Source organism: Chroicocephalus ridibundus, chromosome 4, assembly GCF_963924245.1.
Source record: "Chroicocephalus ridibundus chromosome 4, bChrRid1.1, whole genome shotgun sequence".
NCBI lineage: Eukaryota > Metazoa > Chordata > Aves > Charadriiformes > Laridae > Chroicocephalus > Chroicocephalus ridibundus.
Genome location: NC_086287.1, coordinates 27090554 through 27107821, shown reverse-complemented (window position 1 = coordinate 27107821; position 17268 = coordinate 27090554). Strand labels below are relative to the sequence as shown.

Genomic DNA, 17268 nt, shown 5'->3' with positions numbered 1-17268 from the left:
CCACATAACGATTGTGTATGCCTTTTAGTTGATTCAGTGAAGTGATGCCAAAATTGTGGCATCCATGCTTTTGATGCTGACAGGCTGCAGCTGTGATTTAATTGTGATCTCGTATCTTGACAGCGAGCCGAATGTTGAAACGTGGTATCCCCTTGTATGTACACACAGGGCTAAATTTAATCGCTGCAGTCACAGGAGGCATGGTTTGGATCCTAGTCTGCATGTCCTATGGTGACACTTCTACAAAGGTTGAATAAGCTTTAAATGCTTCTACTAATATTTATTGTCATACAGTGCAATACCTATATAGGTATTGAAGTTCTGAAGTTCAATGCCTGAAGTTCTACTGGCGGATAAACCAGCGACTTTGGATGGGAGGGTAGGGGAGGCTCTTGTAACGTGCCTTTAAAACACACCTGAAATTTGATGCCACAGCTCTGTGACATGTCCCCAACACTGCCCTCTTTCTCGATATGTAAATGCAATAAGGAGCCTAAAACGTGCGAAATAAGAAGGTAGGTTTAGAGAGTATGGCACATATTCAGTTTAAAGTTACTGTTTAGTGTAGAATAAAGAGAATCTAAGGGAAACTTACCTGCAGGGTGGTAAAGGGGTCCCATAAAGAGAGTGTGGATTACCAGGGAGAAAGGAAGATGTGAACTCTCCTTCCTGAACACGGAATTCAGGTTCAGTATTAGCGAAAATGATTTCATTTTCAGAATATTGAGGCTGCAGAAGGCGGCATTTAGTATAATTATAATAAATAGGAGTGGTTTTATGTGATCCAGTAATAGAGAGTTGTAATTGCAGATGGAGGACACAAATAAAGCAAAGCAGAAAGGGAAAACTAGGAGAGAAACCAAACCAAATGGAAAGAACTTGGTCATTAGGAAAGTGAAGCCACGAGGCAGAAAGAGGCAGAGAGAAGACAGAGACCAAGAAGTAGTTATCAGTCCCAGCGTTACGCACCATATGATGATTTCTTCGAAGTATGGTAGTAGCATCCTGGACAGTTCAAGGAGGCAGGTGCTTGCCAGTGGTAGCCCACTGAGAGTGGTAACACAGAGTAGCCCCACTGCCGCCTTAGCCTATACTGGAAAGAAGAGGAATTAGTTGCTGGGGCGCCATGCTCTACCTGGACTGCAGGTTTCTACCGCCAAATGTTTTGTCAGCCGAGCAGCCTGGCTTTGGCTGCAGCTCTGAACGGGGAGTCTGGCCTGTGAGGGGTCGTGCCTTTTCCATAGACACCTACCTTCCCACCAGGAATCACCGCTGCTGTTGTCGTTCCAGTGCCCTCATGGGATGGGAAGGGGTAAGGGTGGTGTGCGCAAGATCTTGTGCTGACTCGGCATTTCCCAATATACTTTATTTTGCCTTTCAAAATTCAGTTTTGGCAGTTCTGCTGAGAAATCTTGAACTAGTTTTAGCAGGGGGAGGGAAGTAAATTTTGCTGCAGCCATGTTGCACAAGAAGGTTGCTTTCGGAGAAAAAAAAAACAAACCATGTAATTTATTTTTCAACTTTTTAAAAATTCTGTCCTTCTTTTACAGCTGACCCTTTTCCACTTCTTCACTCCTGATCCAACTTCTTCTTACTGTTCCTTTTCATCTCCTTTTTCTGCTTCTATATTTCTTCCATTTTTTTTACCTTCCATTATTTTACCTTCCCTTTTTTTCCTCTTCAATATATTGCTCTTTTCTTCTCTCACTTCCTTCCCCCAGTTCCCTTCCTCCTCCGCTATGTGCAATAAGTGATATTTTTAACATTTCTCAGCACTGACTGCCTGGACTGTGAAGACTGAGGATTTGCTGGCAATAGGTAATCATGTGCTAAATTGCAAGTCAGCCTGCAGGTGGCTACTGTGTTGATGAAACTTGGGTCTGGCACAGGTTGATTAGAAAGAAACGGTCCTTTTCTCTAACAGAGTAAAGATATTCATTCTAACAGAATACCCGTTAAACAGCATCAGTCAAAAGTTCTATTTTCTGTTCTGCGGTATCTTCCAGGATCCTCATTCTTCCTGGCTGTGGATGGTGGTCTCTGTCTGTATCAGGACCTACCTAGCTGTTCATTGAAGTGTTGTGGTAGAAAGGTAGGCTTTGGCTTCACTAAGAGGTTGTATGGAAAGTAACTCAGATATAGATAGCAAATGGACCTGGAGATAGGTGAAAATACAGCAAATATGTCAGGGAATGGACAAAAGGTTATGGTTGGTTTTTCTAAGTTCTTTTCCTGGCTCTGCTGTTGCTATGTTGTACTTTGGTTCTCCCACCTGTGAAAATTCTCATTTTTATTTTTTTTTCATGTGAGGCTTTTCAAGCACTTTTGAGGCTCTTGAGTGAAAAGCCGAAATGTGAAAAGGAGTTTAGTTTGTATCTTCCCCAGCTTGCCAAGCAGAAGGCCTCCTCTTCTTTCCACTCACTTCCCAGTGAGGTGAAGGGAATTGTCTCCCTGAGGTTTGGAGCATCCTTAATTTGGAGTTTGACCCCTTCCAAAGAACACACTGAGGGTGGGTCCTCCCACAAATAGCACAGCTACTGTCCATTTCATGTTTATTCTCATCTGGACCTTTACTGCTCAGGTATTGCTGTGCTGATTAGTATACAGACCTGCCTCATGCATCAGTAGATGCAGGCTGAACAGCAAGAGCCTTGTAGATATGCCAGTCTGACACTTAAAACGTATAGTTTTAATCTCAACTCAACTGATTTCATTTATAATAGCAAGATTTTCCTTTAAACTTGCAAGAAATATCTCCCTGCAGGCCTATTCAATGAACAGCTCTGTATCACAGTAAGCCTGTTAATTTATTTCTTGCTGCTTTTTTTTTTTTGTCCATTATCCTAAACAAAGACTTCTGTTCCCATCAAGCTTTGTTTGGTTTTATTCTGTTTGAGGTTCCATATCTATTAGGTTGAGCAGAGTCACAGGAGATGGAAGTGATGAAGGAGAGCATACGTGGTGTATGGAGTTTATATCGGAGAGGATGGCCCAGTGGAAAGTACCTTGGATATTTGATTTCATCCTCCTCTTGACTGTGCTTTGACTGTCAGTAAGTGCACATGGCACCAGACATCCTAGAAGGGGAGGACTGAAGCTGGCAGTCAAGTGCCCTCTCTCATACCTAGACAAGCTGTCTCTAAGCTCCCCCTGAGGGGCCCATAGTCCTTTGTGCCTCGTGTAAAATAGCTGTGACAGCACATCGCATGTTCCCACCAGGCCTGGCAGTCTCCACCTGACCTCCCTGTCAACCTGCTGCTTAGCACCCCCCATTGCCTTCCTTATAATCAAATCCATCAGTCAAAAATTATCTTTGTTTGAAAAAGAGAATGTTCATAAAGGTATGGAAAGGCATGGGAATACAACTTTGCTTTTGTTTTGCTTCTGCAAGAAACCTACCCATGTTGTTTAACCCTTCTAACATTCCTCAGGGCTATTCAAATTGTTTCAGATGCTTAAGAAAAAACCTTTTGTTTCTCTAATCATTTTAAGAAAAGTAAAGAAAGAAAATGAACTAACCTGTTTTCCATCAGTCTTGCTGTTCCAGTACTGGCTTTGCTTTTGCTAGTAGCTATCTTGTACTTCAGTGTCAAGTTATGAAGTTTCTATTCAAATCAGCTGGAAATGGCTACAGAGAACAGTCTAACTGGCACGGACTGGAGGCTGGCCTCTTTTGGGAACACCCAAGTTGTCTTCCACCAGTCTGATTTCTTACCCTTATAGGCAGGAAACTGAGGACAGAAATACGGCATGGTGTGTAAGCCCAGCAATATCTAATGCTTCTTTGCTGCAGTTACTGTGAAAAATTGCATTACACTTCACTAAAATCATTGACCATTCCATTACTAGATTTGGAAACTCTGATTCTCGTAGGGATTCTTATATTAGATTTTTGCGCCTAATTGTTTTGAGCTGTGTATTTGAGTGCTGGCAAAACTCTGAGTTAATGAAAGAGAAGGTTGCTGTGCTCTCACATGGCATTGGAGCGTCTGTGGATGCTGCGGGTCACATCTCAAGTGCAGTGGGAGGGTGGTGGGGAACCATGACAAGGATAACAGCTTTGCAAGCACAGTGGCCGAGTTGTTATGAAGGACACTTGTTCTTCATTCCAATTGAAGAATTCCAATGCAATTACCAGGTTACTTCTATTAGATATTAGAATGACTCCTAACCTATGGAAAAATCCAAACCTCCCACATCCCTCCCCTCAGCAATGTTGCAAGTCCTTCAGCTCCCACCCCCTAATCCCATCGCACATACAGAGGCACAGATGTTCATACTAAAGGCTGTAAATTTTCTTTTGTCTTTTCTTTAAGCTGTCTAAAGATTTATTAATTTCTCAGAGGAGGGATATGTGCGCCTTATCAGCATCCAAAATTGTAAAGACTAACTTCTCTTGTAACATAGACTAAATGAGATCTGAAGGGGTTGGCACACAGTCTCATCTCTTGCTCTCTGTCTGTGTCTTCCACCCTCATTTGCTTTATATATAAAATAAAAATGTCAACTGACTCAGAGACAAACTGTGATCGGCATTTCTTGCGTCTCTATAAAAGCTGCCTTGATTATTCATCAGGGCACACTGAGTGCAGAAAGAGAAGTGATGACATGTCACTTGTGTGTAAGCACCTAGCACGTTCCCTTTGAAGTTAGCATTGAATCAAAGTCCCCATCAGCCCTGGAGCTTACAGTCAACTCTTAACTGTAAAAAATATTTTTAAAAAGTAGCATATATTGATGGCAAGAAGGAGGGGGCGAGCACTATATTGGCAAACAAGAGGGAGGATTTGAAGAGCAAGGAGAGGGCTAGGGTAGCTAGGCTCACAGGGACGTAGGAAGTTTGGTTGCCTTTCATTGTCTTGATTTTTGGCTGATTTTTTCTGACACTAGTTACAGCATTGGGTTTTTCATATTTATTACTGCTAGTTCAAAATAAAAATGAAAAGAGGACTTGGAAGAAACAGATTCTGTTACTATAGATGGCTAGAGAGTTACTTATTTTATCTATCTAATTTCTGACTTCTGTCAGCTCAAACAGCTTCTTGTCTATTCCTTGCCTTTAAAAAAATTAGGTCCCCTGTAGCAAAGTCACAGCACGGCCACACCTTATCAAATTCAGTGTCACAAAATCTCTCCATCAGTCGGCCACCCAAATGTCGTCGTGCAAACGTGGTGACACTAAAACTCACCCATGGCAGCAGAATGCTGTTATCCACTCACTAAATTGTATAGTATAGCACCTCTCCTTTTTCTGGCACAGAAATAGCATAACCAACCTTTAGCTATTAAGGCTGACACCAACAAATTTTTGGCCATCTTCCTTCATGATTATCATTATGCTTCACACTGTAATCAAAGAGAACTTTGCAATGGTTAGTTACCAGATAGTGGAAAAACGTGGCTCAATTTTTAGTGTTACAGCTTTGGGAAGATGTAATTACACACATATGTATACAGCACGCAAAATGGGAAAAGGAAGTGGTGGTGGTGATTATCTGTAGTGAAGGTACTGAACCTGCTTAAACATTTCAGAGTTTTCTTGGATGTGGCTGTTCTTTCCATTTGAAAAACTATAGTGAATTCTTCAGTATAGCATCGCTGCTTGGGAGTTTAAAAATCTCACTCTTGGATATTAAAATTTGCTGCTTAATACAAAAAGCCATTTGTAAATACTTTTAAAATTAAAGGACTGAATGTGACTACCGCTATATGTGGGTTTTTTTACAAGATTACTCCTTTCTTGTAGGTATCTGTAAAAACATTTCTCTGTTTTGTAGGTTTCATAGACTTTAATGTGAGCCTGTAATCGTGCAGTCATCTATCTTAGAAAGCTATTTATGAACAGTGATTTTGCATTTGCTACTTATCACTCCCCCATTTAAAAAGTTTTATTCCTCTAGTCAGGAACTGGAAACAATACGGTGCTACCACTTGCGCACTTTGAATAGGGAATAATTGAAGTGAGCAGCTCCCAAGTGTTCTGGAGGCGGAAATGTGCTCAAATGAACTATTTGGTGGATGCTTCTGAATAACAAATCCATTCACAGAAATCTGGTTCAGTCCATGAAGAATAAAAAGGGGCCAAACTTGCATGGATTTTTATTCTCAGTGAATTATTTATCTAGCCATAACCATTATTATTTAATATTTATACGTAGTACTGATGATAAAAGGATTGGCAAAAGTGAGTCAGAAGTGCCGCCTTCAGTGAAGAGTGTACAACCTACGTTGGTCATAAGAAAGCATGGGTGATAAGGCTGAACTGAGCTGTTGTGTGTTTCCACGTGTGCATCAGAACCTTGTATTTTGTACTAGTAAGGAGCCCTCTGGCTGCATCTAGGTGTGTATTCCAAGAAAAGAGTTGAGCTATGAAATGGTGATGCAGGTTTTTAATCATTTACCCCTCCCTCAGAAAGATTGGGAAGGCTGGGGTTTGAAATTTGGTTACGATAAATACACAGCTGTGTTAAATGCCTTTGGCAGTGTTTCTTTTCTACATACCCATTGACAACAGAAATAGATCCAAAACCCCTTGAATCTGAGATTTTTAGCAAGGATTCAGAAGCTTGGAGGCTCATCCTTACCACAAGTATAACTCAAAAAACGCTTGGCACGAAAATCTGCTCCACTGGATTTCCAGCGCTTTCTAGTTTTATCTGTGCCATATATGTGTAAAGGGTTATGTTCATAGCGCTTTGGCACTTCACCAAAAGGAGCAGAAGTCACAGAGGAGTAGTAGCAAAAATAATGTCGCTTGTAAGAATTTTACTATAGAACTTTTTCATAGAATCATAGAATGGTTTGGGTTGGAAGGGACCTTGAAGGTCATCTAGTTCCAACCCCCCTGCCATGGGCAGGGACACCTCCCACTAGACCAGGCTGCACAAAGCCCCATCCAGCCTGGCCTTGAACACTGCCAGGGATGAGGCATGCCCAGCTTCCCTGGGCAACCTGTTCCAGTGTCTCACCACCCCGACAGTAAAGAATTTCTTCCTAATGTCTAATCTAAATCTCCCCTCTTTCAGTTTAAAACTGTTACCCCTCATCCTATTGCTACACTCCCTGATAAAGAGTCCCTCCCCATCTCTCCTGTAGGCCCCCTTTAGGTACTGGAAGGCTGCTATATGCTATAAGGTCTCCCTGGAACCTTCTCTTCTCCAGGCTGAACATCCCTAACTCTGTCAGGCTGTCCTCAGAGGAGGGGTGCTCCAGCCCTCTGGAGCCCTCTCTCCTACCTTGTAAACCTCTTAAAAAAATCTGTTTTATTGAATTTGGAAAATTAATTTGTTATTTGTCCCAAATATGATGCCTGTTCTACATGGTTAAATTCCATTCCTTGTTGCAACTTTTGAAAGGTAAGCTCAAGTGAAAATTAATACTCATATGTTTTCATATCACTTCTCAAAATTGATTTTAGTTTAGATTGTACTTTGAACGTCTTTGTAACTGCATCAATGGTAACATTGTGAGCTGAAAGCTGAGGTGGGATGGTTTTCCAAAAGAAAAGCCTATTTTCCAGAAGCTGAAGATGGAGAAAAAACAACTAATCTTTTAGCTGAGAACATGACTTTGGCTTGTGAACTTAATGTAAAGCCTCATCAGTTGTCTCAGAGTGCATTTTTAATTTAGAAACTTAATGATTGTAATTGATTCCATCACTAACAAATTTCCTGAAGAAAAAGGTATAATAATGATCAGATCATGTCACTGGATGAATGGTATCCTGAAGAACTCTGGTAAGATTAGCCGTATGTTCTGCGAGATAAATGGTTGTGGATAAAACCTTGAGGGGTGTCTGTTTCCAAATTCTCTCATGTCTTAGTACTGTGATTTTTGTCCAGTCTTTGTGATCTGAGAATGAGTATTTTCTGTCGACACCTAGGATTATTTACTCATGTTGTAGCCAAATTCTTCTTTTCATTACCATGTACAAATTCTAGTGAATTTAATTGGAGTGATAGAAGAATAATTGAGAGGGGAAGATTTCCACCCCTAAGAAAAATAAAAAAAGAAAAAAAAGGGGGGGGATGTAAAAAGAAGAAATTACTTCATGGAGCAGAGCTTGGCATTAATGCTTAAACAGATGGCTGTGATGATAGGACTGCAGGCACCAGCAAGTCAAGGTAGAGCGGACAGAGAATATTTGTTTTGTACATGTGCATGATAAGTGGGAGCAGTCACATCGCTTGTTCTTTTTATAATGTGAGTCATGACAAAATTACTTTAGCTTTCAGGAATTTGAAAGAGAATGAGGGGAAGAAAACACTTGGTATCTGCAATTTAATGCTTTTAACTGGAGAAAGAGAACTAAGCTAATACTCAAGTGTTTCACGTGTTGCAGGCAGGCGCTAATATACCCAGAGGGTAGTTAAAGACTCCTTGGAGAAACCTCACAGCCACCTCATTCTCGCCTCATCACGACAGCCTCACTTCCCACAGTTTAAAAAGAAAAAGAATAAAGACACCCTGAGTTGCCAGTAAGGTGGGAGATGTGTGGATCATTTTTCAGTTCTGCTATTCGCAATAGCTCTCCTACTGTGCCTTCGTTTCAGCTGGGCCCTCAGATGTTTAAGTCATTATCTAATAACTTTCTCTATGTAGTGACTCCTCAGGTACAATTTCTTTCAGGTCAAACGAAATCCAAGGTGAATTCCCAACTGTAGCCATCTTACAAAAAAAAAAAAAGACAGACCCTTCAATACAGTGTAATGGCACTGAACGTTGTCTTGTTCTTCCAAAACCCAAAGACTGTCACTACCTGAGCTGAAGGAGATCCCTCTGCTCCGTCTTCATAGTCTAAGTGTATGAGGAGTGCTGCCTCCTAGAGCAGCTCTGATTCCATCCTGTGAGAGCAGCAATATAGGAGGGTACATCCAGCCTCCCATAAGCAAGTCAATTACAAATTCGTTGTTTAAAAAAAAAAGGGGGGGGGAGGGAGAAATGTAGTTGCTGTTTTGCTGAGAGTGTTAGGTTACAGAAATAAGAGATGGAAAAGTCCTGCCATATTCCATTTAGTTGGTTTGCCTAAGTGCAAAGCAGAATTATTCCCTAGCAGTATAACCTGCAGAGTTTTTCTGTTATGTATAAAGGTAGCATTTATTACATATTTATTACTGCAGAGCCACTGGGATTTTCATGTTACCATTGCAGCTAATGAACTGGCACAGCTCTGCCCTAAGGTCTGACCTAGGCAGCTTCTTGGGCTCTTGTCTGTTTTCTTGCCAGCGAGTCATCACTGGCTAACTTTGCTGTCCTGAAGGAGTTGCTCCTGGATTCAAAAACGCTGAAGGGAAGAATTATATGGATGAGAGGAGACAAAGGATGAAGGAGAGGAAAATAGGTTATATGCTGGAAAAAATAATACAAAAGGTGACTGCTGAGAAATCTTATTGGCAACCAATTAGTCAGTTCATTGGCAACCAATTAGTCAGTGTTGTGAATACCTCAAATTCCTTTAAATCATGGGGTGCTCTTTGCTTTCAGGATTGAGTCTATGGTGCTGAGATTCATAAACCTCAGTTATCAGCAGTTCCTAGACACATTTGGCTGTGAGTCATGGCAAGCAGGGCAATTCTGGGTTTATCTTAACAAGTTCTGTCTCTGTGCCTGTGTACTGAAAGAGATTCTCCCTGCCATGCATAATGACGATGTTTCAATGACACAGTTGATCCAGCTTTAGGACATCTCAGATAAAAACAGAAAAGCTGGGCCGCGTGGCACCAATAAATTTATTCTGCTTTCTCAGATTTGTTCAAAGGATTTTGGTGTGTACCAGTAGACTTTGTGCTGGGTCTTGGGCTGTCTGTTTACGCACCTCTGATTATATGCTGGGTCAGGTATATTCAATCCCAGCTGGTATGACTACGGCCTTAAATGCTCTGTCATATTTTCTGACTAATTTAAGAGGTGCAGCTGTGGGCCTATGCCTGATCTGTATCAAATTAGCACTGTTAGGCAGTGTGGATGTCTGGTATTAATGATTGTGTAATCGTGCCCTCCTCTCAGAACATTCAGGGATATCATGCAAGATAAGGGATTAAGGATTATTAAAAGGTGCTCAGCTCTGTTACGATTTTGTCTTTCTTGCTTTGCCCAGTGTCTCTGCAATCTGTATCACAAACTTTATCCCCTGGTCCAAGCCCACCACCATAAGTGTGCTTCCAGGCATACAAGTACACTACATCCAGCTCATACAGCCAGGAGTTCATCTCCTGCAGATTTTCAGAGCCTGCTCTGTGGTCTCAGAATGCTCTCATGCAGCATTCTTGCTTTCATGTATCAGAGAGAACGTGGGACGTGGAAGGGATGCCTCTGTGGAAAGCAGAAATGGGGAACTTCCTTTGTTGCTGTTGGGGAGCATCAGGTATGTTTGGCATGACAGTGGTTTTGGCGCAGCTCAAGGCTTCCATGCAAGTTGCAGATACCTTTTTACACCACTGAAATCAGCTGTTAACTTAGTAAACCAGGTTGGCATTAGCCTTTAAAGAGGGTATTTGGAAAAGGATAGGTGTGGATCTGGACTCAGCCGACAGAAATTCAGCTTGTCTTTTTTTATCTAAAGATGCCTTTTGGTGTCAGAGTCTCCAGTGATGCTGGGAGATGTGCTGATTAGTCACGAGCCTTTAGTCTGCACTAGTGATTCCTGTTGGACTCAGTTCAGAAATGGAGGTGGGTTGTCTTATTATGGAGTAAATCTTAAGGAAAGAAGGAGGTCTCACTGTTATCTCCCCCATCCTACGTCTGTGAGACACAGTGATGTGCTGACCTCTGATGGTCCCTTTATGAGGGAATTTGTCTGGAAGTTTGGGGGTCAAATCTCCTAAATTACTTTCCTCTGTTAATAGGAGTTGTTTCATACTCTACATTATAGCTGTAAAGAAGGTTTTAAAACCATATGCTAGGCACTGGAATACAGCTATTTCTGACTTGAAATGTGACAAATTTTTAGATTCACAGGTGGTTCTTCTCTGTCCACTGAAGTTCCCGTTTTGTTCTCTCTCCGGTCTTTTAAGCTTTGTGAGTTCACTCCCACTATTAACCTTTTTCTTAGCACCATTCTCTTGTCACTGTTCTGCCTCACATCTAACTGATCTTCTGCTCACCCTTTTTAGGACTCATCTTTTTCTCTTGACTTTTACTGTTGCCTATTGCTACAGTATCTGAGCCAGTTCTCTTTTCAAGAATAGAGGGAACAGCTTTGTAAGCATGCGAAACTCGTAAGACTAAGAAGTGACTTTTTCCAGAGCTCATTTCCCCCAACTCTTAAACTACCAGACGTTTCATACGTGGTTACACAGGGCAGGGAGAGATGGTGGGAGACCAAACTCTGGAGGATGAGGGAAGCAGGGGCAGAGGAGAAGAGACTTCCTCCTTCCTCTTCTAGGAAGCTTTGCCCTAGGACTGGAATGATGTACCTCTGCATAACTGAACAGACCGAACTCCTGGGTTTCCTCTGTCTCCTTTTTTACCCTGCAATACACAAAGCTTTGCTTGAGGCAGGTTCTTTGTGGTGATTTCTTGTTTTGTGAAGGAATCCTTTGCATTCTGAGTATCATTCCAGCTATAATAGATGAGCTTTTTGAAGCAAACATGGTCAAGTTTTTCCTCCACTTCTCAAGAGTTTGTCATCCCTTCTGCACTGTGCCCTCAGTCAGTGTGCATGAAGCACCCTAGAGGGAGGAAGTGTATCCTGGAAAGGTAATTCTTAGTCTTGTGTGCGTATAAAGCTGTTCCCTGAAGTCCTGAATAGGGAGTTGGCTGTGGTCCCAGCTGGAGATGAGAGCGTAGTAAATTCAGTCTGTGAAAAGCCTACTTACACAGGGGGGATAGCATAGGTCGCTTGCAGTCCTTTCTTCCTTTCACTGCTGTGATGCAAAGGGAACAGGAACAAGTCATCAGAGGACCAACATCCTGGAATAAACTTGGATCTTGAATTGACCTCTTCTCCTTTGCTTACTTTCCCGTCTCTCCTCCTCCCATTTTCTTCCATTATTTAATTTTCTAAACAAACGTCCCCCAGTGTGCACTGTGTAAATATTGTCACTGAATTACTGTCTGTTTGCTTAGCTCATTAGAGAAAGCCATGATAAGCTTTTTAATTACAAAATTAGCTTCGCCAAATCAATTTCTTTCATTTAATGAACTGAAGAAAACTGCAGATGGGAGGGGTAAAATTCCCTTTTCCCCTGAAGCATAAATTCACTACTTCCAACCCCTGAGTTCCTACATAAAATACAGGTAGCCAAGAAATAGATTTTCTAGGTTTTTAAAAAAACTGTGAGTTGAAGAATTTCTTGAGCCTCCCTTTGTTTTCTCTCTTGTGTAGTTAATCCTTTAGGGGAGTTGGTTTGTGCTTCTCTCTTTTGCATTTTACTCTTATGTATCCTGTACACTCCCTGTACACAGGGAAGGGCTGTGGATGTTGCTTACCTGGACTTTAGTAAAAGCTTTGACACAGTTTCCCACAGCATTCTCCTGGAGAAACTGGCTGCTCATGGCTTGGACAGGCGTACGCTTCGCTGGGTAAAAAACTGCCTGGACAGCCAGGCTCAGAAAGTTGTAGTGAATGGAGTTAAATCCAGTTGGTGGCCAGTCACAAGTGGTGTTCCCCAGGGCTTGGTATTGGGCACAGTTCTGTTTAACATCTTCATCAACGACCTGGATGAGGGGGATCAAGTGCACCCTCAGTGAGTTTGCAGGTGACACCAAGTTGGGCAGTAGTGTTGATCTGCTTGAGGGTAGGAAGGCTCTGCAGAGGGATCTGGACAGGCTGGATCAATGGGCTGAGGCCAGTTGTATGAGATCCAACAAGGCCAAGTGCCGGGTCCTGCACTTGGGTCACAACAACCCCATGCAGTGCTACAGGCTTGGGGAAGAGTGGCCGGAGAGATGCCCAGTGGAAAAGGACCTAGGGGTGTTGGTCAACAGCCGGCTGAATATGAGCCAGCAGTGTGCCCAGGTGGCCAAGAAGGCCAACAGCATCCTGGCCTGTATCAGAAATAACAGGACTAGGGAAGTGATTGTCCCTCCTGTACTCAGCACTGGTGAGGCCCCACCTCAAGTACTGTGTTCAGTTTTGGGCCCCTTACTGCAAGAAAGACTTTGAGGTGCTGGAGCATGTCCAGAGAAGGACAACAAAGCTGGTGAAGGGTCCGGAGCACGAGTCTTATGAGGAGCAGCTGAGGGAACTGGGGTTGTTTAGGATGGAGCAAAGGAGGCTGAGGGGAAACCTTGTCACTCTCTACACCTACCTGAAAGGAGGTTGTACAGAGGTGGGCGTTGGTCTGTTCTCCCAAGTAGATGAGAGAAAATGACCTCAAGTTGCACCAGGGTAGGTTTGTGATGGCTATTAGGAAAAATTTCTTCACTGAAAGGTTTATCAAAGACTGTAACAGGCTGCCCAGGAAATTCGTTGAGTCACCATTCCTGGAGGTATTTAAAAGGTGTGTAGGTGTGATGCTCAGGGACATGGTTTAATGGTGGTTTTGGCAGTGTTAGGTTAATGGTTGGACTTGATGATCTTAAAGGTACCTTCCAATCTAAACAATTCTATGATTCTTTTTTTTTTAATCTTCACCTTAGAGCAGCAGTCAAAAAACTGAATGTGTTTGAAAGCAAACCCATTCATGTAGCTTTTGTACCATGCTTCTTGGTGAAATGTTGCTTCTCTGTGAAAGGACAGTACCACTAGAAAGAAGCTTCTTCAGCAATTCTAGAGGAAACTGGTTGGATGGAAAGAGATTGTTAGTGGCTTTGCAGGCAGTTCACATCAAAAGAATTGTAGTTCATAAAGGAAGGAAGACAGAAAAATTGGTCGAATTGCTCTGTGGCCTGATGGATGTGTTTGCACACACTAGTTTTGCTGCAAAACCTTGAATTGAATAGAGTAAAATATCAAAGACAAGATAGTGTGAGTGATCCTAGGGCATCCACATGTAGACTAGGGCAGATGTAGATGTATTGAACATCATCTTTCTCAGTTGTGGACTCCATCCCAGGGCATATGGTTATCACTTTTGTCAGTGGGGTGGCAGAATGAGTGGAGTGTCTGGATTTTCATGACTAAATCACAGTCTAACAACTCAAATGAAGCCATCAGAGAAGATGGGTTTGTGCTAAGGTGCTGGTTAGGACTGTGACCTGGAACAAGTAAGGCATGGACAGACTTCCAGTTTGGTTGTTTTAATTTTGAGGGTGGTCCTCTCCAGTGAAGTGGTGGGATAGACGTGTGTGTATAGTACTGTCTTAAACTGCTTGTGATAGTTTGCCAAAGCTTATCTGTCAGAACTGTCTGTCTACTTGTTTTTTAGAACTGGGACTGGCAGTAAGAGAAAAGGTTCTCTGCATATTTGTGTAAGATTTCCTACTGTTCTTGTTGTGGTATATTGTCAGAGTGATGTTTCAGAAACTTTGGGCCAGAGTTGGATAGAAAGTGGGTGGTGTTATCCCCAGGTTCTGCTTTAAGCCTGAAACCAATTAGATTATTCCTGCTAATGTGATCAGAAGTGAAGTAATTCACAAAGCTAACACTTAACTTGTCACCTGTACACTTCAATGTCAGTGTTCTGCAGAACTGTGTGGGGACAACCTACACCACTCATAGCCTGCTTGTTCTTACCTGTCTCTCTGTGGGCTCTGTCAGCTCTGCCACTGGGACAGATTTTCTTAACGCTTCTGGCAACTTTAACCTTATTATCTTATCCCTTCTTAGTTTACTACTTGTAGGGAGTTAGGAAATACTTAGTACCGTGGCACTGAAAAGAAGCAAACTCTGAACACTATTTTTGAATCCTTAAAAAAATCACTTTGAGCCCAGATGAAAACTACAGCCAATCCTTTTCCATCCAAATCAAAACTCCAATTTCTTGCCACTTGGGTTATTGTTTAGATGACAGAGCATGGGGGCAACCACAGGACTTAAAGGGAGGAGGAAGGGGTAAAGCCAAGTGTTCAAAGCTTCTGCAAGGGTTTCCCTGATATCTGGAGGCACTCCGATGTCTAGTGGCACCAGGCCACTGAAATCATGTGTGGACGTAGGGAAGCTCTGTTCCCTATGGCTGGGAAAGCTTCAGCAGGAATATCAGGAAGGGTGAGCGTTATTCTCTCCTGGTCGGCATTGCATTGGGCTTGTTCTTAAACATAATGAGCCAAGTTCTTGTCTTGTCCAAGCGTTTGCTGCTTTCATAATATAAAGTTTGTATGTATTTAGTGTATTTACTTACAATGAAATTCAGTTGTCATAATGCTAATTTCTGGCTGGCAAAAAATGACACAACGTGGAAGTGCTGCTGTAGAAGAGGTGGACATGGCTATGACCGTTCTCAACTTCTTACTCCTAATTGCGAGGATAGCTCCTTGAAACTATAAATAGGATAACAGCAATCAAAGCAGCTTCTTGGAGACTGAAGGGCAGCAGTTAGCCATTTCTGCCTTCCACCCTCAGACTGCGCTAAGCATAGCTCTGCTGCTGCTTACGGTAGAACCAGAGTGTGTTTGCCAAGCGAATCCATGTGCTGTAGATGAACAGGTGTCCCTTATGTCAGATTACAAAGCTTCCTAGAGCTGCAAGGCCCATGGCCTCCTGGGGAGCAATAATGAAAGAAAATCTAATCTCCTGTATTTAAGCAGTAATAAGAATCCTCAGTGAAGCAGAACCCTTTTCTGTGCCTTTCTCCTGCTACCTGCTGCTTTGCATAATGATTATACCTACTGAGATGATGCACCCAGGACTTCTTACTACAGTGAGAAGTCTACTGGAAGGCTACTCTATGGTGAAGGCAGGGTGGATCCTTTCTTTTGGCCCTTGCTTTTGCTATGCTCTCCAGTAATCTAGCGATCAGAGTGGTGAACAAGGAATTTGAGGGTATGGCAGGCAGGGTTGAAGGCACCTTGATGTAAAGTGCTGTGGAGTCTTTAACGGCAAATAGTAGTTGTGAGAAGCATGCGGAGGTCAATGGACACCCATTGCTATGTATTTTTACTTTGTATATACAGGATCCAAACATATGTTTGGTGTTTCACAAATATGGAGAGTCAGACAAGTTAATGGGACACAGCTGGACCCATGCTTCTAAATCAACATAAAAAGTTCTTCCTGCACTTAGTAAAGGACTTGGTGAAAAGATACTCCCAGAGCGACTGAGCCTTTTTGATTTTATGTATCTTTCCTGGAGAGCTGTGCCTTCTGGAAAGAAGATTCCCAGCTTGGTGAAATTTTTCTAGGTACCATTTCAATGTGGGTGAATTCTGAGGATGGTGAGACACTGGAACAGGTTGCCTGGAGAAATTGTAGATGCCCCATCCTTGGAAGTGTTCAAGGCCAGGTTGGATGGGGCTTTGAGCAACCTGGTCTAGTGGAAGGTGTCCTTGTCCATAGCAGGGGGGTTGGAACTACATGACCTTCAAGGATCCTTCCAGCTAACCGTTCTATGATTCTGTGATTCAATTAGGAGCTGGTTAAAAGGCATAATACTAGAAAGGTGAGTAGCTAGTCAGAGCCTGCTGACAAGACACTTGTCTTGTTCCTTTCAAGTCAAGGTAGGGATGAGCTATTAGGAAATGAAAAAGCCACTTCCCATTGCTTAAAAAAGAGAAAATTTACAAGTAACATGACCATTTCATTGTGAAAAATCCCCCAGGGTTTTTGAGTTGTGTGCCTTTTCAACAGACTGAATTAATGGCATAAGCGGTTGTGTGGCCATTGAGTTCACATGAGTTGCTCCCAGAAGGGAGCAGGGAGAGGGCATGCACTCGCCCTCCTCTCTCGCGCTCCCACTTGCCTGCCTGCGCCTGCTTATGCAGCCCTGCAGCTTTCCCTCCTATTATCCTGCCTGCTGATCCGTGCCTGATGGCGGTGTCAGGCCTCCAACGCCATGAGCTCTCTGATTGCTGTGCTCCGTGCTCTTTAACATGACAATTAAAAATGATTTACAAATGGTCATTTCTGTTCCAGATAGAGAGCAGCAAGAGGCTATGATGCTCGCTTCGGAATCAGAGACACCAGCTATCTCGGCAGCTGCTGCCTTTGTGTACGCTGTTCGTTTGTCCCCTGGGGTTTTACAGAGGATGCCTGTTCTCGAAAGGGGTGCATTGTGAGAGCTCTCTGTAGGGCCAGAGGAGTTAGTGGAGCAGAATCAGCCTCCTGGAGATAGTGGCCTGTTTCCAGTAAGGAGACATTTGGTAGGTTTATGGGGCTGTTATATGGATATCCCTGTAAGATGGAAGAAGACTGTGCAGGAGGGCAAATGCTGGCATGGGGACTGATTATTA

General features: G+C 42.7%; 1 protein-coding gene and 1 long non-coding RNA gene across 29 annotated transcripts in view; one reads left to right on the top strand and one right to left on the bottom strand.

Annotated features, from left to right (window-relative positions):
- The window catches only part of NRXN3 (neurexin 3), a 1025535-nt gene that overhangs the window by 564036 nt on the left and 444231 nt on the right, over window positions 1-17268 (top strand). The gene's annotated exons all lie outside the window — the stretch shown is intronic.
- Window positions 729-1470, bottom strand: LOC134515718 (uncharacterized). Its single transcript, XR_010071086.1, has 3 exons — window positions 1253-1470; window positions 970-1093; window positions 729-847 (listed from the first exon to the last, which is right to left on the bottom strand). It is a non-coding gene; the product is annotated as an uncharacterized LOC134515718 (long non-coding RNA).